Below are 21,490 nucleotides of genomic sequence, written 5' to 3' on the forward strand. Positions count from 1 at the left end.
TTCCCCGTGCGTACTGATGGTTTCTTTCTGAGCTTTTTAAAGTATCATCTGACTAATGCTGTGTGGTACAGACCATCTAAAACGTTTGTTCTTCACTTCAGAAATTTGATCCATCCAGACCTCCCTCACCTCCTGTAGCTTATCTATTCTATTCAATCGGAACAAGCCCCTAAAAACAGTCAGTGATCACAGTCGGACTCTCTCTCAGTTTTTATTACCACTGTTCATTTTAAAGCTCAGTTTTTAAACCTTACGATGTAGCTACAGCCCATGCAGCAGTATATTAATGACTAACCTGGTATTGTGGATGGATTGTCTCAGTTGTTCTCCCGACTGAAGTTTGGTTCGTTTACAGCATCCTGCCATGCGATTGCATTTGTCTTTAACCATCAGGAACCCTCACGTTAACTTTTATCGAGTGGAAAAAAGTTAGCGTTCATCCTCCAGCTTCACTGTGTTTATGCTATGCTAACATAGCTGTGTAGCTAGCCACCACGTAGCACATCATTATATAGCAGCTAGCTCAACTTCAGTAACCCTACAAACATCACTGCTGTTTAGTTTTCTGTCTTCACTTTCTATATCAGAAGTGATAGCAGAGCTGTACGTTTTAATTTTTCAGAAATCTCTCAGTCAGAACATGCTATATCACGTTTAGATGGAAGCTAGCGAGCTAACGCTCTGCTAACTTCTAACTCTGTTAAACTTCAGAAATTTAGTTTTTTCATGGATGGCTGGATGTTAAACTTAATTGTTACACCTGGTAGAGCAGCCACACTCATCATTTTATTAAAGATGAAAGAATTTAGACAGTTTGTAACTCTGCAGTGTTTTTTGACTTTTGGGACCTGAAGCTAAATTTGGACTGGGAAACGGCTAATGACTCAGACTTAAAGACCGGATACCTTTTTATCCATAAAAGATCACATATATTTCTGGGTCCAATAACTACGGAGCCCCGCAGGGGACATGGGAGAAAAAAAATTAAGACGGACTTTTGCGAGATCCCGAGTTAGTTTTGCGAGATCTCGCAAAAGTTGAATTCCAACAATGGCGGCAGCTGCTTTGTTGTAATATTACTCTTTCTGGGTCACAAAATACACTTTTAAGATAGTTTGAGGCGTGAATGTAGTTGTGTAAACGTCAGATACCTGCTCGGTTTACAAGACATCACATATTTGCAAAAGTGCTCCGACGTTTTCGGAGATCTGACACCCACTAGCTCGAAGCTAACGGGAAGTCGAGACCTACTACAGCCGGGAGGAACACCGCTTTCCCGGCACATCGTGCTTCGACCTCCCGGTCGGCTTCGAGCTGGCGGCCTCCGAAGAATGCGGCTAAAACTTTTGCGAGATCTCGCAAAAGTCTTAATTTTTTTTTCTCCCATGTCCCCTGCAGGGCTCCGTAAATAACCCAGCATGGCAGCTGTCAAACTGGCAGCTTCGAAGCTTCAGAATCCAATTTCTGAAACCAACTGGTGATCTTACGTAGACTACACCCATCTTTTATACTATCTTTGGGATTTAGCATTGGATTGGGATTTGGATCAGTTCACAACATTCCAAAATTCCACACTGAACAGTAGGGAAAAGATCCTTAAAGCCAGTGATTGTGCACCGAGAAAGGACACCACAATAACAAGCATCCATATGTGACAAGCTGGAAGTGACAGGCGTCTCATTATTGCTGTAACCCAGTACATTTTGTGCACTGGCTTTGACTGGCAGTATTTGATGCCCTGGGGTTCAGAATGGACTGGATTTTTATCATGAATTTGATCTGGCAGGCAACTATACCTTCTACTAATTTTGTGAATGAATACCTCGAATTACATTGTTGGAGATGTTGGTTCATTTTACAGCGTTGGAATGAGAGGAGCTTACTGTGAGAGCCACACAACCCGAAGAGAGAAACTCTTCGGTGTGTCAGTCAAGGATTGAGTGTGGAAACATGTCAAGACCTGGACACAGCTTAATGCTTCAAAGAGTAATGCTTAATGCTTTTAAAATTCGATCATCTGCCAGGAGAGCTGACAGTATTAAAGGTGCATAACAAACCTGAAAAAGGGTTCAGGTGTTAAGACTGAAAACGAAATATAATCACACATTGGAGACCTTCAGTTTTTTCTCTCATATGAGGTTAAAGGTTCTAAACTTTGTCTTATTTTTTGTTTTTCGGGGAAAAATGATTTGAAATTTGAAGATTTTTTCCCTCCATGAACAGCAAGTTCCCACTGAGACCCCGCTGCAGTTTGACATTTAATGACAGCACTGCAGCCTGCACGGATGGCCAGCAGAGTTTGTTCTTTTGGTTAAGCTCTTGTCCCATCTGTACTCCTGCAGTCTATTCAAATGTATTATCAAGGACTAAAAAGCACAGTGACTGAGTAAATGAACTCAGAACAGTACTTTAATTGCAGCATTCCTTTTTAGACACCTTTTGTCATTTTTATTCCACTCGGCAGGTCTAGAAAATACATGTTAAAGAGTAAAAACCTACGATATGTCATAGTTAGCAAGAAGAAGTTTAGATGATAAATAATTTATTGTTTAAAATACTATAACAAACATTCACAGATAAGTTTCAACCCTTTTATTATTCCTAACTCGTTTCTCACAGCATACGCTTTGTATGAAAGCATTATGCCTTGGAGGGTACTCTATGTTTTGATTGTAATGCTAATGATTTCCAGCTGTTGCTCCTATTTTTTTCTTACTGTGATTATGTATTCATTATCATCATAAAACTATCCTTACTGTGCATGTTCATTTATCTGCAAACACTTAAAAGATGGAGGGATATTTTGTCTTTCCTTGTTTTTCAAGATGCGAATAAGAGCCGACGAATTAGGAGTGACGCGTACCGACCTCGTGCTCCTTATTTTCTACTCACTGCTGAATGACATTTATACTTGGCTGCCAAAGAAGCTCTCGCTCCTCTCGCCTTCTGTTTGTAAGTGAAGCACTCGGCTCTTGAAGAGGTGGCTCGTTTCATCTATTCCCACTGAAACATTTTCTTGAACTCTATGAGTTGTATGACAATGAGGCACCGGCGCTTTGTTAGTCACAGAAGGTGTCGTCATAAAACAGAGATCCTGTCACACCTGAGAAAGGCTCCAACTGCATCTGTGCACCAGTGGTTATCTGATTCATTTCCTTATGAACTGTCAAACTTGTGTTAGTTATGTTTTGTAAAAAAAAATTTTTAAAAAACATGGTTTGCTTTAAAAAAATCTCTGTTTATCAAATTGTTCATGCATGCAGAAAATTCTGTCTATGTAGTGCCTGCAGTGCCTGTCGCTGGCGTCGGGTTAGGGGGCAAAGGGTTAAATGTTACGCCTGTGGGTGTAAACTTCATTTGCATCTTATATGAAAAAGCGGCGTAGTACTCCCTAACAAATGAAGTGAGCAGTATTATATGATGTTTATTTACAAGGCTCTACTGCAAAGATGCATGCGTACCCTTATTGTTTAATTAAATTGTAGAACAGTGCTTACAATGTCAGGACACAGGACACTTTAATGTTAGCTGTACCTCTTGTTCTGGCAAAGAGCAGAGTACATCCTGCCCAAATGACCTGGCACCCCCAAATATTTTAGCCAATCGTATTGTTTCTGGATTTGAAATTTCTTTTAATTTTGTCGCTAATTTTATTTTTGAAGCTCACTTTGAGGGGCAAACACTAACACTTACATTTATATCTATAATCAATTTAAAATCACACATTAAGCTAACATGTATGTCTCTGGAATGTGAAAGGAACCTGGAAACTGCACAGACACAGCGAGTCCAGGCAGATTTGAAGACCCGGCAGCAAAAATTATACCAACCACATCAGATTATAAGTAAAGACACAAATACAACTGCATCCAGTACAGACATGTGAACACAAACATCCAAATCTCTTAACCTCCCCCATCATCAAAAGTTCTGCCCATTTTTGTTCCTAATTCTCTTCTGACTCTGAGCACAAGCCTTTGCAAAGTCAGAGTGGAGACGCACACGGCAGAGATTCCCAAACAAAAACCAGCCAGTGGGAACGCCTGTGGACACACAGAGGCTGCCACTTAGCAGCATCATACAGAGCAATGATGCACAGCCATAAATAAAATGTAAAGCATAACAGTAGCTGGTATCCAACTCATTTTGACCCACTAAAGGTAAAAGTGTTCCCTTACCTAGAGCAAGAAAAGTGATTTATTCCTAAAAAATAGACTTAATTTAAACTTCAACTTGACCACAAGGTTTTCAAAGTTTTAATGGTTTTAAAAGACAAATTCTGAGCTATAATCTATCATTCCTAAAGGTTTAAGAGTTGTGACCATTTCGGTTTCAGCAGAAGTAATATAGAGAAAAAAGTGCTGGTCCTAATGTGAAGCCCTGGGGAACTCCTTCGGATACTGGGGAGGGAGGTCTGGGCTTCTCTGATAGGCTGCAGAAGAACATGGATGGATGGATGGATGGATGGTTTGGGCCTGCGGATCTGACATGTCATTCAATAGAAACATTGTGATTAGAAGACTTTCTTCATCCCTTTCCTTGAGGAGATGGAGACTGAGGATAAACCAAGGACTGTTTTGGCCTTTGGCCTTATATCTGCCCAGTTACAAATTTCCAGATTTTATTTAAAGCCTTAGGTAGACACTTTGTCCCTGAATAACATTCAAGCCTCCCCGTTGGCTGAGACAGGTCTACAGTGGTGATAAAATTGCCCTTGAAACGTTGACGTTTGAAGGCAAGAAATGCAAATTCTTTACTAGCACACACTGAAAATAGTTTTTTTGTTAACAATTGGCAACATCACAGCTTTTTTTAGCATCGTTAGCTGCAGCAAAGAAAGTCCCCAACCATGACATTGGCATCACCGTGTTTCACAGATGAGAATTCAGGATTTTCCTCCTCAACGTATGTGTGTGTCACAAAAACAAAAGGTTGTACTTGTACTAGATTCCAACCTTCTTCATCAAGCTCCAGATGTGTTCCAGATGGAAGCAGCTGTGCATGCACTCTGCTGTTGTACACTGTCATTATGATGGCGGACTCATTTAACATGAACGTTACACAATGTGAGAGAGGACTTTAGTTGCTTAGGACATGAGTTTGTCTGCGATTTCCTTAGAGTGCTCTTTGTTGGTCAAAGATCTTTTCAAGCGCAGCGTGACGATACTCTTGAATTTCCTCCACTTTTGCACTGTGACTGGTCCAAACCTTTTCCAACCTGATGAACATCACTAACACTTTTCTTCTGAGGTCCCAAGAAATCTCATTTGTTCACATCACGATTCCTCAAACACCTTCTGTGAAGGTTGGACTTTGGTACCCACGCACATCTCAGTGTAATATTAGGGTCTGTTTCCTCTTTGATAAAGTAGAATATTTCTATTTAATTTCTTTTAATAATTTCTCTTAGAGTTGTGTAAAATATTAATTCTAAATTAGCTCATAAATTTAGAATATCCAACATTTTTCTGCAGCTATATTTAAATTGCAAATAGCTGGCGTGAACACATAGAAACCCTGATCTCTTTATGGGCAGAGGAGTTAGTGGGGCGCCTGAATGTTTTACAGCAGGGGTCTGTGGTTGGCTGGTTGGACTGTGGCAGCTCTGAGGTGTGAATGTGTGGAGCTGTATGAATACAAAGCAGGGGACTGCTGCGAGAGAGCATGCATGCTCAGTCAGAGCTCCACAGATAAATAATGAAATGCAAAGAGCTGGGATTGTAGCTCCATGCATTTTGGTGGTGCGTACCAGCTGCTGTAGCAGGATGACCACAGTGAAAATGTGGGTTTGGAGTCTGGGGAGAGAACGCATGATTTACTGCAGTCAGCGTTTTAACTGCCACAGCTCTTCTCACACTCACAAACACAACAGCACACACACCTGAGAAGCAAAACTCACACTTAAGCAGAAACACACAGCAACATGCGTCTCTGTCACACACACAAAAAAACCTAAAACCTGCTTTAACTTAAATGCTCACTACAGCTCTCTCTAAGAGAGAGTCTCCACTGCTGCCAGAGAAGAGCAGGTAAGTAGGTGTGTACTTATTTTTATCTTGTCTCACTTCATTGGTTTCCCAAAGCACATTAACAGCTTATATAAATTCTTTAAATTGAATGAATTCTGCTGCATTCTTGCCATGCAGCACGTCGTCGTCTGCTCACCCACCAAACCAAAGTGGCACCCCATTTTCTTATTCTAGAGTAGCTTTGCTTGACTCACAATTCAAACACATCTGCTTGTTTCTGTCACTAACAAGCTGGATTATTTTGCTTTGTTCTGATTGGCTGTTTATTAGAAACAGAAGGTTTGGTGCTGGTGGGTGGGGCTTCTGTGGTCACAGCCAAATCAGAGTAGCTGTGAAGTCCATATAAGGATATCTGATGTCACTGAGTATATAGAAATCAATGAGTAGAAAAAATAAAGATGTCTGAAACTGACTTTTTAGAGCATTCTGAAACCTGAGCTTTTGGCTTTATTGGACTTGTGATAAGCATATTTTTGGGTGATTTTACTATTTTTAATTCAACATCCACACATTTCAGCAACATGTACACACCTATGATTTCAGGCTTTGTGGCAAAAAGTTTGGTTTTCATGCACTTTGTGGTGAATAACAATCAAAATGATTTCATAAATGTCCCTGTGCAAACCACCGCTGTATAACAGAAAATAAGGAAAGACTGAAAAGTGTGAGCACACACTCTCTCCCACACGCACACACACACACACACACACACACACACACACACACACACACACACAGACACACACCGGGCCCCCGAGTCTTCAAGTCTGACAAGTTTCACTTAGAAACTAAGTGAGCGTTCATTCACACAGAAACGTGTCATTTCACTTTCCAACCATCCCCTATCATTAAAACTTGGACACTCGCCCCGAGAGACACCAGAAGTGCGAACCGGCAGGAATAACTAGACGGCTCGATGGATGGAGGAGGACAGCGCGGAAACATAGAGGGGTAGGGTTCGGCTGACATAAAACCTTTTTTAAAACCACCACCCAGAATCTCAATGAAATGATTTTTCAGGTTTCCTTCATCAGATATTTTGGTTGCAGGAGAGATTCATGGTCACGAGGACTGGCAGCCAGTCGGTCCTGAGCAGCACAGCTGGTCTATTGCTAGTGTTGTTCACTGCGTGCTCCATTATGCTGGCCATAGGCCGCTTTTAGGAGATTAATGATTTCAATTCTAAGAGCCATTAAATGTAAATGTGAGACTAAAGAGCTGAGACTATTAGTAGGTTTGGGGAATTTGCTCTAAGTACTGTGAAAACTTAACTTTGATGACATTTTGATGGCCAAACATACCAAATGACTAATTTATCTCGCGGTGAAGGTCTGAACCCATTTTTATGACCATCTGTTAAGTATCTGTTGAGACTTCACACTTCACTAGTAATGAAAGGTTTGGACCGGTTGGGGTCTCAGACTACCAACATGATCCATCATATGACACGTTCATCCAATATCTGCTGTCTGGACTGAAGTGTTGAATCTTGATATCATGCTGTTAAAGAGTTATGATGTCACATAGACTTGTTTTGGATGGTAAAAATGCTTTTTATTGGGTTTTACAAAAATAGCGTCATTTTCACTTCATGCAGCTTGCTGTCAATGAAAATATAAAAGCCAAATCGGTTGTTTTCAGTAGACATGGATGCAGTTCTTCAACAAACCAGCAAGCTGGGTGTTCAAAGCAGCTTAAATAGCAGGACTCAGGGTTCAGACTGTCTGCTGCAGGACTCCTTGTTCTTCTCGTGACTCGAGATCATTGGCAAAGTTTCCTGCTGATTCTGTCAGTCATGGTTCTATGTGACGGATAAGAGTCTGTCTGTAGTACAGCAGACATGGAGTACCAAAAATACCAAAAACATCCACCTTGAGAAAGAATGAGGAAAGGCTAACCTATAAAAATTAGTTTTCAGAATTTCCTTAAAACAAAACAGTGAGTGAGCTGATATAGACTGAAGAAGGCTGTAGCAAAGTTTGTCCTACACTCTCAAAAGTGTGATCGCTTCTTCGTCTAAAATAAGAGCGTGGACCAGTTAGGAGATCCCGATTAGATCCGAGAGGCTGACAGCTGTCATAAGGTCCTAGTAGCTCTGTATTGAGAAACCTGCCAATATAGAGCTTTATAAGTTAATAATAGAAAGTTAAAGTGCGTTCTGGAAGTCAGTGAAGGGAAGCAAAAATAGAGGTGGTGCATGCACAGCTGCTACTTCTTGTTAGCAGCTTAGATTGTAGTCACGCTAAGGAGGAATGACGAATGGGAAAAGAGAGTTACGATAATCAGCATGGTGCTCTAACGATCCAAATTATTAAATAACAGTAAAGGTTTAACAGTGCAGTGTTGCAGTGTTTCTTAGTGGATGAGCTCAAAGAGATTCAGAATTTAGATGATGATCAAAGATAATAAAAAGGGTCCAGAAGAGGCTGACGTGCTGACCGACATCGCTGTAGGAGGCGTTAGGACCAAACACAAGAACTTCAGTTTCACCAGGATTGAGATGGAGAACATTTGGAGACAGACAGCTTTTAACCCTTTAAAGCCGGTCAGAGCAAGCACGCTCCGTTTTGCGTAACTATTTTTAAATCCCTGTAGCACTACAACCACGTAAGCTAGCGCAATAATTTTTTTTGCATATGAAACCGGAGGAGTTGTACTTACATCTTATGCCATCAGCTTGTCCTCGGTCACAGTTTCCTTCCACATAAAGCTTTTTAAAAACTGCATAAAAAGCACTTTCAGCAACAAAAACATAATATTCCAGAAACACGCTTTGCCGATCCGATCAGCTGTTTGTAACACTTCCTATGTTGGAATAGACATCAGCGCGAACTTTTGCATGTCCGCCATGACCTGCCCGAAACCGGAAGTGACGTCATTTTCGCGGAAATGTAGTTTTTTTGTTTTTTTTTTTACCATCAGGGCCTCAATGAGCCTATACTGGTGTTTTTAAAAGTTATCTTTGACTTTATGACTTCCTGTGTCGTTTCTGGGATGCTTAGGACTCATATTGCACTGCTGGAAATAGTTTATTTTGATGCATATGCTGCTTTTTTGCAAATTTGCATTATAATATTTATTTTCGTTTTTCCTGCAGTGTATAAAAATTGATGTATTTCAAAAATAAAACTATGAAGACACTCAAAATAAATTTCCTGTGGTGGGAAACTATTTTGTGCAACTTTTTTGTATTTACAGTTTTGAGGGATAAGCCTCTTAAATTTCTCTAACTAGAAATATATGTTAAAAAAAACAAAAACGATTTTCAATTTTTTTGTAGTTTATTGCACTTTTTTGCAATTTATGTAATTACTATGCACTTAATGCATACATATTATTAAAATCTGGGCTGTAATGGTTGTATTGATGTATATCAACTTGAAATGCTCCCAAAAATGACACTACAGCATGTAAAAATATAATATAAGCTCTGGCAGACTTGGTTCTATGGTAGGTCTTAAAGGGTTAATGACAGTGAAGTATTTGCTGAGGTTGTCAGGGAGAAGACTTTTGAACACTTTACATGTCTGGGGTCCTGGTTGCTGTTGGGTTTTTTCTGAGGGGAAGAGGACAATTGTGGAATATTAATTTCAAGATTGTCCATAAATAATCCTCATTATTATTATTTTCCTGCTCTTATGACTTTATTATATTCATTTAGAAAAGTGCGCATTAAGGGAAGTTCACAAAACTGTCATGCTACCACACACATTTACACCAACACATAAATCTGCAGTGCCTGCAGTCCAAAAATTGAATTAAACACAGACAGTCAGTCCTTTTTCAATCACTGCACATATCATATCCTACGGCCCCCGAGAGAGAAAGAGAATGAGAAAGACTCATGAAAAATAAAGGGAGGACGATGCAGATAATGAGAAACTCTGAGAGAAATGGAGAGACAGAAAGAATTAGAGACGAGGAGGGAGGAGAGGCCAGATTAGCGAAGTATATCTCCAGACCAACATAATTACCCATCATCCGCCTCTGTAATACTTCTCTTATCATCAAGCTCTTCAGAGAGAAAAGGTACAGAAACTCCAGAAACTGATTTGTGCTCTTTACTTCTCTCCTGTCCACCGCCTGGCTCTTATTGTGGCAGGTCAGACTAATGAAAGAAAAGGAGTGTAACATTTAAGATGTAAAAGAAAAGGAGAGACAAGACATGATGACAGGATAAGGGAAGAGAAGATGAGGGGAGATGAAATTACAAGATGAAGGTTGGAATTTGACAAGAGATAACTTTCCTGAAAGGTAGATTTGTACGACCTCAGAAAAACAAAGCTGCGTCATTAACAAACACACAGCAAGCTATAATTTTGGTGCAACGCTTAATCACATGTTCTGGGGTGTTTCTGGCAACAGCCTGCTGACCCAGGTCGACGGTGCGTGATACCCCTGAGCTCTGTGATATTTCTGTCATTTTAATTGCCCGGCTTAGCTTGATCCCAGATTGTTTCTGCCTCCCTTTCATTATCCCTTATTTCAACCAGCAAGCGCATCTAGATGAAAAGAAATAATGAGGAAAATCTGACAAAAACAAAGTACACAATAATGTCTAATTTTCATACAGATCTCTAATTTCCTTGGATTAATCAGTATTATTTGTTCACCTTTCATCGTCTCCTTGTGTTTAGTTTTCCCTCGGTTTGTCTTTGTTCGCTCCTCATGCCTCTAACAATCACTTCCTGTGTTATTTTTAATTGCTTATCCTTGTGGAGCTTCTTTTACATCGCTTCCTGTCTTTGTCATCCACCCTCGTGATTGTCTGCTCGATCTGATGGCCTTCACCTCATTAGTACAAGACAATTACTCATCATGTTCAACAGTGAGTAATACAGTTGGCAGATGGCACGTGTGTATTGCTATTCCACATAAGGTGTCCTTTGGCATTGATGCCTTGATTCAATTCAGTTTTACTGATATAGCAACAATTCACAACAACAACCATCCCCAGGTACTTTAATGGTGTAGCTTCTATGTTTTACAATATAAAGAGAAGCCCAAGAGTCAGACAAACCCTCTGAGCAAGCTCTTGGTGACAGATGACAAGCATTAATGACATGCAGCAGTAATATTATCTAACACAGGGTCACTGAGGGAAGCAGCTGTCTGGAAAATGGTCTCTAAAGCAAGTTTTTACTGCAGTGATGTGGCAGAACAAATGATGCTGATTACATTTTAAAAGTCCTTTCACAATCCCTGTTTATAATTAACATCAGTGGTCATCATATCGGTTTTAAATTGCTGTTAAAAATGCCATTAGCAGTGCAGAAAAGTATTTGTTTTTAGAGAAACTTTAGCGCATAATTAGCTGCTACTTTGCATTTTCTTCCCATTTTCTGTGGCTGGAAGCAAAATTCTGAGCCGTCCTCACCTCGGGAGAACCTGGGATGCTGATCAGCACCTTCCTGCAGCAGAAAGACTGCCTTTTGATATATGAGGACATAAATTACAAGAGAAAAGCCGGAATGTATAAACTTGCTCCTTTTGTTGCTTCATTATTTTAACTTAAACAAGTTGGGGCCAGTTTGCTGTAAAATCTCAGAACAATCAGAAATGTTATCAATCTATCAAACAATGCTGTTTTCAAAGGGGACGATGGAGATAATGTGTTTGCCCTTGACTGACTTCTTCTTCTTCTTCAGTCACATTTCTCTCACTGGCTGTGTCCCAATTCAGGGTCTGCAGCCTCAACAATCCTCAAGGGCCGCGTACTTAAAGACCGCTAAGGCCGGAAGTGCGAGGCTTGTGAAATGGGACGGTCTAGCCTCTGTTGCGCTGCCCAGGTTGCCTAGCAACCATGATACTAACAGCTGGAAACGTTTCATACAGCTTTGTTTGACAGAAATGAAAATCTTTTGTTCATTTGTTTGTTTGTTTCTACATGAGCTTTGATCATTCTCTGATTAAGCTCAGCTATTGAACGGCGTATATTTTAAAGTAAAGGCTTTAAAACCAAGTTAGCACAAACGTCACTAATGTCACATGACTTTGCCGACATGTGGAATGGGAATGTTTTAATGTTCTTCATTATTAAACATTTGCACATAAATAAGTGAGTACTTAGTTTACTATGTTACTCTTCAGGCGCCCCTCATCCGCCGTTTTTTTCGGCAAAATTATCCACACCCACCGCCGCGCTATGCATTCTGGGATATGTTGGGCCACGAAGTCTACACCGCCACGTCCTTAAAATTCAGGGAAATGAAGGACGCATTTGAGGGCCGCATTTCGAGCAGCCTTCGAATTGGGACAACCTTCGTCGCGTCGCTGTGACGTAATCAGCCTTAAAATGCGGCCTTTAAGGCTGCAGACCCTGAATTGGGATACAGCCACTATGTGTTAACAGACCTCTCTACATTGAATCACACCTGTTATTAACCTCTGTCTCTCTTCCACAGCATGTCTTTATCCTGTCTTCCTTCTCTCACCCCAACCAATCACAGCAGATGGCTCCGCCCCTCCCTGAGCCTGGTTCTGTCGGAGGTTTCTTCCTGTTAAAAGGGAGTTTTTCCTTCCCACTGTCGCCAAAGTGCTTGCTCATAGGGGGTCATTTTCTCTGTATGTATTATTATAGAGTCTACCTTACAATATAAAGTGCCTTGGGGTGACTGTTGTTGACTGTTTCTCCACGTCAATCCATGGTACACCTTTCAAATGTGTATGTATTGTACTTGACCCACTAAATGTGTGTGCTGCTTTGTGTACAATGTGCACCACGAATGAGCTTAAAACAGAGAAGAATATTTGGGGACTGTAAAGGCAAACTTAAACTTGCGAGACCAAAGAGAATTCCCAGGAAGATGTAGTGAGGCAACAGGAAATAAGTGGGAGAAGGAAAGAAAGCCAGAGGCCCCGGGTCCCGTTCAGACTCTGCACCCATCCACCCTGGGATGAGTGTAACCCTGGGAATACACACAGTGCATGTCTGACACATCATGTCTTTTCAAACTGCTTCGCAGCATGAGCATCTCAGAAGCGTGACATTTTGTCTGCACTGGTCTTTTATTTTGCTACTTCTGTGTCTGACTTTCACCATCTTCATCTTTTCTGTGCACTTGCTGTAGTTTCTGCAACAAGAAAAAAAAGACCTACAATTAAGCAAGGCAATGCTTCTGAAACGTGCCTCATCTGATGAAAGAGCAAATGTTGTTTAGAGTGGGTGCAATCAGCTCTGAGCTGGAACACGACCCAATCCCACCCAGACTTACTCAATATTAACTACACATTGAGTCAGACAGACTTGAGCCTCATAAGGGATTTCTTAATTTTAGGAAACAGTGTGGAAATCAAGCAGCAATACGTGGGGCTCATAAATCTAATCTCTAAGAAGTAATCTGATAAATGGTCGGAGGAGTGACGTGATCACTGAAATGCCAGAAAATGCAGTTCATCTCATGGTGGCTGAAAGAGGGTCCATCTCCATAGACTCCAATGATAAAATGTCCAGTTTCACAGCAGAAATTCACAATGACAGCCTGCTAGAAAAGCAAATTGTGTTCCTGTTGTTTCACCCTTACCTCCAACTTATATTGGAGGCTGTAGCTCAGGTGGCAGAGCAGGTCAGCCACTAATCAGAAGGTCGGTGGTTCGATCCCAGGCTGCCTCCTGGCTTGCCAAATATCCTTGGGGAAGATACTAACCCCATGTTTGCCTACTGGTGGTGGTCAGAGGGCCCGGTGGCGCCAGTGTCCGGCAGCCTCGCCTCTGTCAGTGGCTACAATGTAGCTGCCATCACCAGTGTGTGAATGGGTGGATGACTGAATGTAGTGTGAAGCGCTTTGGGGTCCTTAGGGACTAGAAAAGCGCTATACAAATGCAGGCCATTTACCATATGCCACAGAAATACAGCAACAAGCTGTGGGACAACTGACCCTAACAGACAGGATCTTCAAACCAGCATCTGTGGCTCGTATCAGACAGACCTTCATGACGTTTAAATGCAGCTGTTCCAATTAAGTTTCATTCTGCACAGAAACTGTATATTTGTAGGAGCTTATTTTCCTTCATATCAGTCACAAATCATGTTCTGCACCTTTACCAAGCATGCTTCATGATCATGCCCTGGACTTTATAACCCACCAACACTTTATGTCAGTCAGTTGGTGTGAAACCTGAAATTGTGGCAGAGCCTCCAAGTGAAAGTGCAAAATGGAACTGGGCCACAGTGTATCGCCGGGGAGACAAATGGGAAGGGGGTAGAAGTAAGAAGTGAGAATAGAAAATGCTGAAAAAACAGACAGCAGTGAAACAGAGAAAATGAAAGAGGGGTGAAACTGATTGGAGTTGGGGGAGTGGGGGGAAAAAAAACAGAAGACCTTGGGGAAATGAAATGTTTATTTAGCAAATACGGGGCAAAAGATGGGGTTTCTCTCCATCCAGAAATCACACAGAGAAACAGAAGTGGGCAGCGGTGTAAATGGAGAGAGCGGGGTGAGAGAGCGGGTTAGCACTGGAGGGAGAGGAGATGGACAAGAGGTAGGAAGAGTAATTAAGGGATGCAAGGGAAAAAACAGAGGAGAAGAAATGGAAAAGAGAGAGGGACGGGGCGTAATGCAAAATGGATGAGGTTACAGTGTTACAGCTGTAGCAGTTAGCGTTTTCCATTATTCATGCAGCGCTCGGGTTAGATTCGGGTTTTCATTCTCGTCAAGTGGGTTTAGAATTAATTCCCTGAGCACATCCATTTGACAAAAAGAAGACTTTTGTTTTTTATTCAAAAATAATGCACACCACTCTCCTCTTTTAGGCCCGGGGATCAATCAGTAAATAGGATGTCCAAATACAGATGCTCTTACACTGCATTTTCTATCCTCACGCACATGGATGTGGACTATATGTTTTACTTTTCATGCCAAAGATCATTTGAAATTGTCAGAGTGGGTGGAAGCACCAAATGATGTGGATTAAAATTCCAACGGTTTCCCCTCTCCTCCATTATTTATGTCAGCAGCTGTTCGGATGTGTGAGCCAAACTAACAGGAAAACCAGAGTCTCATGTGGAGCCAGGATTCATTTCCTGTTGCTTCAATCTTTTTGAAGGCTTCTTTTCTATCTTACAACACATAAAAATGTTTTTCAAGTTTTCAATGTGTATAGTCTTCGAGCTTCAAACGTTTGTAACACAAAGAATAAATTCCAGGGTCTCTATCTATTTATTATTATGAAAGCCTGAAAGTTCAACTTTATATTTTAACATCAAGGAGCCAGACTTTCTCGTCTTTCTTTTAAAGTGCTCTTGAGCAATAATTTTGCAGGTTTTCTGAAGGCTGTTCTCGTTGGACATTGGCTGCTTTTTCAGCAAATTTTGTCATGTCATAGCTGTTGTGGAGAACTGTGTGAGGACCCAAATGCAGACATGCAAAGGCAGAGTGTGGTGAACTATACTGCTTCTGTTCAGACTTTAACGTCATATGGACTGTATGCATCCAACATACCAAACTATCAGAGTTTATTAGCTCCCCAGCAGCACCGGGGCCAGTTTGAAAGTTGCAGAAAGTAATGTGATTCACTTTACAAATGAATATATCAATTATAACTGAGATTGTTTAACTGTGCTTACAAGAATGCACTGTATCATCACTCATACAGCTTCAGCTTACCAACATTAGAATTGCAAATGTCTCATGAATGTTAATGACTTGTTATCTATCAGATAATATGGATTATGCTAACTGAAGTTAAAAGTCTGTACATGGCCCATCAATAAGCCATGTTCATTATTGTGGGTTCGTGTTAACTGACGTGCTGGAGACATTTGGTAAAAAAAACAAAAAACATATCTTGTTGTCTTGATGAGATAAAGTGAATGGCTGAGTGATGGATATCAGCAACATGGAGTATTTCACTAAATGTCAGAATCATGATGAATAGTTTATAAAGCTGGAGTTTGAACTGAAAACAAAAACAACCCAGGGATATCTTAATTTCTTTATATTATGCATTCATATATCGCCCACTGGTGATACTTTTAAAAACTGTGAAGGGTGGAGCCTTACAAAGTATTAATAAGTCAGTTTTGATCTCTCCTACTTTGTCAGCCCGACTAGTTCTGCTTTTCCTCGGCTGCACTGAGATGTGACGTTTCTGATGTAAATGATTATCGTAATTGTCGGGCTATAAGCCGCTACTTTTTGCACAAGCTTTGAACCCTGCGGCTTTTAGTCAGGTGCGGCTTTTCTTTGGATTGTCCATGATTTTTGTCATATCGTAAGAGGATTTGTTTTGTTTGTTCCGCTGTTGTACGGCACTACGTTGCCTGGCGGAAGGATCGGGGTTCAAGAGTGGTATGTTGGTCACATGTCCGTCCGCCAGGCAACGTAGTGCTATACGAAGTGGCGCGAAAAACAAACTTCAAAGTAGCGCTACGTTCAGCGGGAGGTGTGGATGATGAGCGGCGATAAACTTGCGAAAAGCAAGTTATGCCCAACTCCACCGGTGGATTCTGACAGCGTGGAAAAGTGTGAAAACATCCATGATCACCAACGGATTTCAAAGGGCTGGACTGCTGCATGATGGAGAGGAGGACACCGCCACGGCCCTTCAGAGGGTGTTCGACTCTGACACTGACAACGAGGATTTGTTTGGTTTTGAAAGTGACAACGAAGGAGAGAAGCGGAGAGTGGATGACGAAGCCATCCTGAGCCTGTTCTTATCCGACACTGGAGAAGAGGACTTTGGTGGTTTTAGTGCGCAGGAAGAAGAGAAAGATGGTGGTGAATGACTGACTTTTCTTCTTGTTAAAGCCGTGTCACCGCACCTGAGCCTAAAAGGTAGGCCAATCTATTTTTCTGGTGTGCTGTAGGTTATTGTTATGTACTACATTTGTTACTCGTTTATGAAGCACAGTACATGTTTCGTACTTGTAATTACCGCTACTTGTACATATACCTAAAAAGTTATGCAAATATGTCCCCATAACTTGTTTTTCAAAATATTAATAAAAGGGGTGTGTCTCCAAACAGCCATCTCTTTCCTGACAATTCGCTTTGTGCATATTCTCTTACATATGATAAGTCAACATTGAAACACCTGCGGCTTTTAGTCAGGTGCGGCTAATGTATGTACAAAACAGGATTTCCCCCTGATTTTAGCTTGTGCGGCTAATATTCGGGTGCCTTTGTAGTCCGGGAAATACGGTAATCCTAATTAATCATTGCACGTGCATGTGGAACAAAGTACTACAATCACGTGTGATGACGCATGATTTTAAAATATAAATATACTGAAATAACAATGTTATGGAGTATGATTAAATATTGTTGAAATATCCATCTGAAACATAAAAAATGACAAAAAAAATAACAAAAAGTTATTTTATTAATGAGATGAATTCAACCTTTAAAGAACCTTTACAGGAAACAACCACAAACTCTGTAAAAGATGTGGACACTGATATTTTTGGAGCTAGAAGTTTCAACTGAAGTGACTCGAGCTGAGGTGGCAGAACATCTCTCAAATAAGAAGAATAACAAAATTCATCCAGTGTTTAGTGACTTTAAATTGTAAATTGTAAAAAACAAAGCTTTTTGTTTAGCAGGCTGTAGACTGGTTTATTTCTGCGTTAAAGTTTATGGGAACCTATTTGCTTTTGCAGCCTGCCTCAAGTGGTCGTTATGGGAACTGCAGTGTTTATAACTTATTGTGGGCTTCGTTTTTCAGCCATAGCTTTGCTGCTTTGGCCCGAACCAGTGCTGACTCATGGTCCCTTTTTTGGTTGGTTGGTTATTTTGTAATGGAGACGCTAGCGTTTTCTCCACTTGCCTTATATGCATAGATTCAAACTTGTGGCATTTCAATCACTGGCCTACTCCTGCCACATCTGGGCTGCTATCTCACCACTATCTGCGCCTGCAGAGAGATGACAACAACATATAACAGCTGGTGGCTTCAGACAAAATTAGAATTCTCCTGTCAGGAAACATCAGACTTTGTTCCAGAGTAATTTGGGAGGCTATTTACATATTTTGCCTGACTTTAAGACATTTCTGCTTCATTAGATGCTTCATTAGATGGTTTTCTCAGGAAAAGATAAGAAACAGAAAGGAGATGACAGGGCACAAAGATCATGAGTCCAGTGAGACAAGATATTCTCTCTGCTTGGTAATCAACCTGAAAGCTTGCATGACTAAGCTAAAGCTGTTTTCAATTAATTATTAATTTAAATATGCAAACTTTTTACATGTATGCTGCCAAACTGCTTGTAACAATCAGCCTAAAAGCAGTTTGATTATACAACCATTCAGTTCCTGCTCTTTCCCAAACCACAATTCTTTGTCTGTGTACTTCACTTGCACACATAATTGTCTTTCTTTTTCCATAATTCATGAGATGCTTGATTTACATTAAGATTTTCATTCACTCTTGAACGAAGCAGCTGGTATATGTTTAAACCCACAGCTCTAACGTGAATTAAATCATCCTTGCTCTGTCAGCCACAATAAATAGAATTTTATTTTGTTTTCATTTAAGAACTTGACAGAAAACAGGTGCATCTTTGGTGTTCTACCCATTGTTTGGGAAACATTACACTAGCACAAACAATCCTCAGCTTATGTTGAATCAAATTACTCGTCTCTTCAATTCAATTTTATTTAAATAGCAAAAAATCACAAGAAGACTCAGCTGGACCCTGCAGTAATATAGAGAGAAAACACCAACTATCTAACAACCCCCTGTGAGCAAGAACTTGGTAACAGTGGGAAGGAAAAACTCCCTATTTAACAGGAAAGGGCCTCTGGCAGAACCTCAGGGTGGGGCAGCCATGAGGGGTGGGCGTGAGGGGAGGAAGTCAGGCTGTGGAAGAGAGCCAGAGATGATTAATGATTAAATGCAGAGCGTTGTTTCTATACATGAAACCTAAGGGAGGCATGTAAAAGTAGGGGAGGGCGAGTTTTTCCACGTACGATGGTCAAAATGGCTTTATCGTAATCGAGTATAGTTGCTATGGAAATATTAAGCTGTCTGCACGTAATTCACTGTCATAGTTTTTTTTTCTCCCACACGCTGCGAATACATCATTAATCCCCCCTCCCAACCAGAAGTTTTTCTACCGCAAAATAACATAACTGCTCCTTCAATTGTTTGTTGTTTTCTGTGTTTGGAGGTTGTAGAACTGTTTATATGAGCTTTTAGCTGAGATTAGGTTTCTGTGGATACCACACATGCCGATATTTGACTTCACTGAGGCTTAAACTGCAGCCCCTTTATCCCTGGTCTCAAGACATATCGCAATATATATTGCTATAACTTCACACACACATAGAAAATTGTGATATTAGAGTTTCGTCACCCATATAAAAGCATGTATAAGGGAAGCAGGTATGATGTAAATACAGTTGAACCCTCTGGATATCTAAAATTAACCTTAGCGTGTGAAGAAATTTGCTTTTCAAGAACATTTTGGAATCTATGATTCAAACCACAGTGCCATTAATACCTAAGGTGAGTCCACTGTCAGAGGCCATAAGAAGATCATTTGTAACCTTCACTAAAGCTGTTTCTGTGCTGTGATGAGCTCTGAAACCTGACTGAAGCTCTTCAAATAAACCTCTGCAGATGATCTGTTAGCTGTTTGACAACTACTCTTTCAAGGATGTTTGATATGAAAGGAAGGTTGGAGATTGGCTGGGACAGCTAGGTCATGTGATGGCTTTTTAAGTCATTGTTTAATTACTACCACTGTTATGGCAACACGTTCTCTCTCCCTAAGCCTAATATTTTACGCTAGGTGACAAATCGTTCATTTTCTTAACATCGCTTTGAAAAACACTATTTGCCATCATTTAACTGCTGGTTAAGGTTAGGTTAAGGTTAGGCTTAGGGCTGGAACGTCTATTACTATTACCGCGGGACAGTCATTCCACTGGAATTCAGCCATAACCCGGCACGGACCATAAAAACGCGGAAGGTCACTTTTTGCGTTCCTGACAGAACGTCGGTATACTTGCCCCGGGAGTGAGAACGGTCATGATTTTGCGTGTTGTCTTTCCTCGTCACACCTGAGGGTGGTGCTGTTTGTTCTCTCTGCTGTTTGTGCTTCTGTAAGTTCCAGGTGGAGACTGAATGGGGCTGCCTATAAATTGGGACCCTCTAGACCGACGGGCCCCCGCGGACTTCCAACTTCCAAGCAAAGTGTGCATTTAACCCTGGATCTTGTGTTTAGCAGTGTACTGTGTGTGGCCAAGTTTTCCTAATGAGAAGAACTTGGTTGTCTCGTATATATTGTAAATACTGTAAACAGAACTTTTCTGATTGATCTGGTAGCAGTATGGGGGGAAGCCTTTCTCGTTTAAAACGTTTTTTTGTCCTGTTTAGGTTAGGGAGACAGGTAAGAGGCCAGTATTTACTGATAAGTAAGTTTGTTCTGTTTCATTTCCCGAGCATTTTGTTTGTTGTTTTGGCCGTGCCCACCCTGATGCTTGCTACTTTTCAAGGTTAATAAAAATCTGGTTGTTGTGAAACCCAAACCCTGTGGCAGCGAGGCCGTTATCTTTCCTTGTTTTCTGTGTTGCGCTCTAAGCTGGGGTGTAACACCACCTTAATGGCATATGGTACGTAGCTCATTAACAGAGAGAGCGATCATATTTAAGACTGAAGCATTTATAAATGGTAAGACGTTGAGCAGTCTTGTAGGAATGGTGTCTAACAGTCAGGTTGATGGTTGGAAAATGATTGCTAAAGTTAACTCGGAGAGAAACTAATTATCAGTAGTAATGAAAGTAGCTCTGTGAGATGAAAAATTCTCTAATGGTTAGAATTTTATTTGTGAATAAATTCATAAAGTCATTACCAGTTAAACCAGGAATGCTTGGCTCAACAGAGCTCTTGGCTACAGTGCTGAAGAGAAACTGGATTTTCTGTTCTTATCTTCTTCAATAAGTGCCAATAAAGCTTCACTGAGGCTTTTTTTAGTGAAACGCCTACTTATGTATTATTTGCATTAACACTAGAACCACCAAGAATATTTAAATAAGGTTAAACTGTTAAACTATAACCATATAATCTCATATTTCATAACTTTTCCTAACATGGACTGTTCATTGAATAATGAAAGACCACCTGTGGAACAGCAGAGGACCCATAGAAATGAATGTAAACCCACCACCATTGTTTACTACATTTTGGAGTAAAGGCTGTTATAACAGAGCTAGAGGTAGTTAGATATGATTGAGAAATAAATATATGGGGGCCTAACTTAATTACTGCCGGGCTGACGATGAGATTTTGAGCGTGTGACCAAACGCATGGAGAACAGGGCGGATTGCTGGCTGGTCTGAGCAGCGAAGCAACCGTAGCTGAACTGAACAGAGAGTCCAGAGTGTGGAGAAGTAATTAGAGCAAACACTCAAACAGTCTTGAGCAGGAAAGCTGAGGAGGTTTGGTGATCGGAGCCACAGATGGACGATGATGAACGTTGACTGTTTTATTTTTAAATCATTATCTAGATCCTGTTTGGT

General features: G+C 40.8%; 1 protein-coding gene across 1 annotated transcript in view; it reads left to right on the forward strand.

Moving 5' to 3' along the window:
* The first annotated feature begins 16,567 nt into the window (after positions 1–16,567).
* The window catches only part of si:cabz01090165.1 (leucine-rich repeat and fibronectin type III domain-containing protein 1-like protein), a 499,613-nt gene continuing 494,690 nt past the window's right edge, over positions 16,568–21,490 (forward strand). The window contains exon 1 of the transcript XR_015720013.1: positions 16,568–16,804. The gene's annotated coding sequence lies outside the window, so the exon portion shown is untranslated. The remainder of the gene's footprint in view (positions 16,805–21,490) is intronic.

The sequence above is a fragment of the Neolamprologus brichardi genome, chromosome 14 (assembly GCF_056152115.1).
Source record: "Neolamprologus brichardi isolate AB-2024 chromosome 14, ASM5615211v1, whole genome shotgun sequence".
In the NCBI taxonomy this organism is placed as follows: Eukaryota; Metazoa; Chordata; class Actinopteri; order Cichliformes; family Cichlidae; genus Neolamprologus; species Neolamprologus brichardi.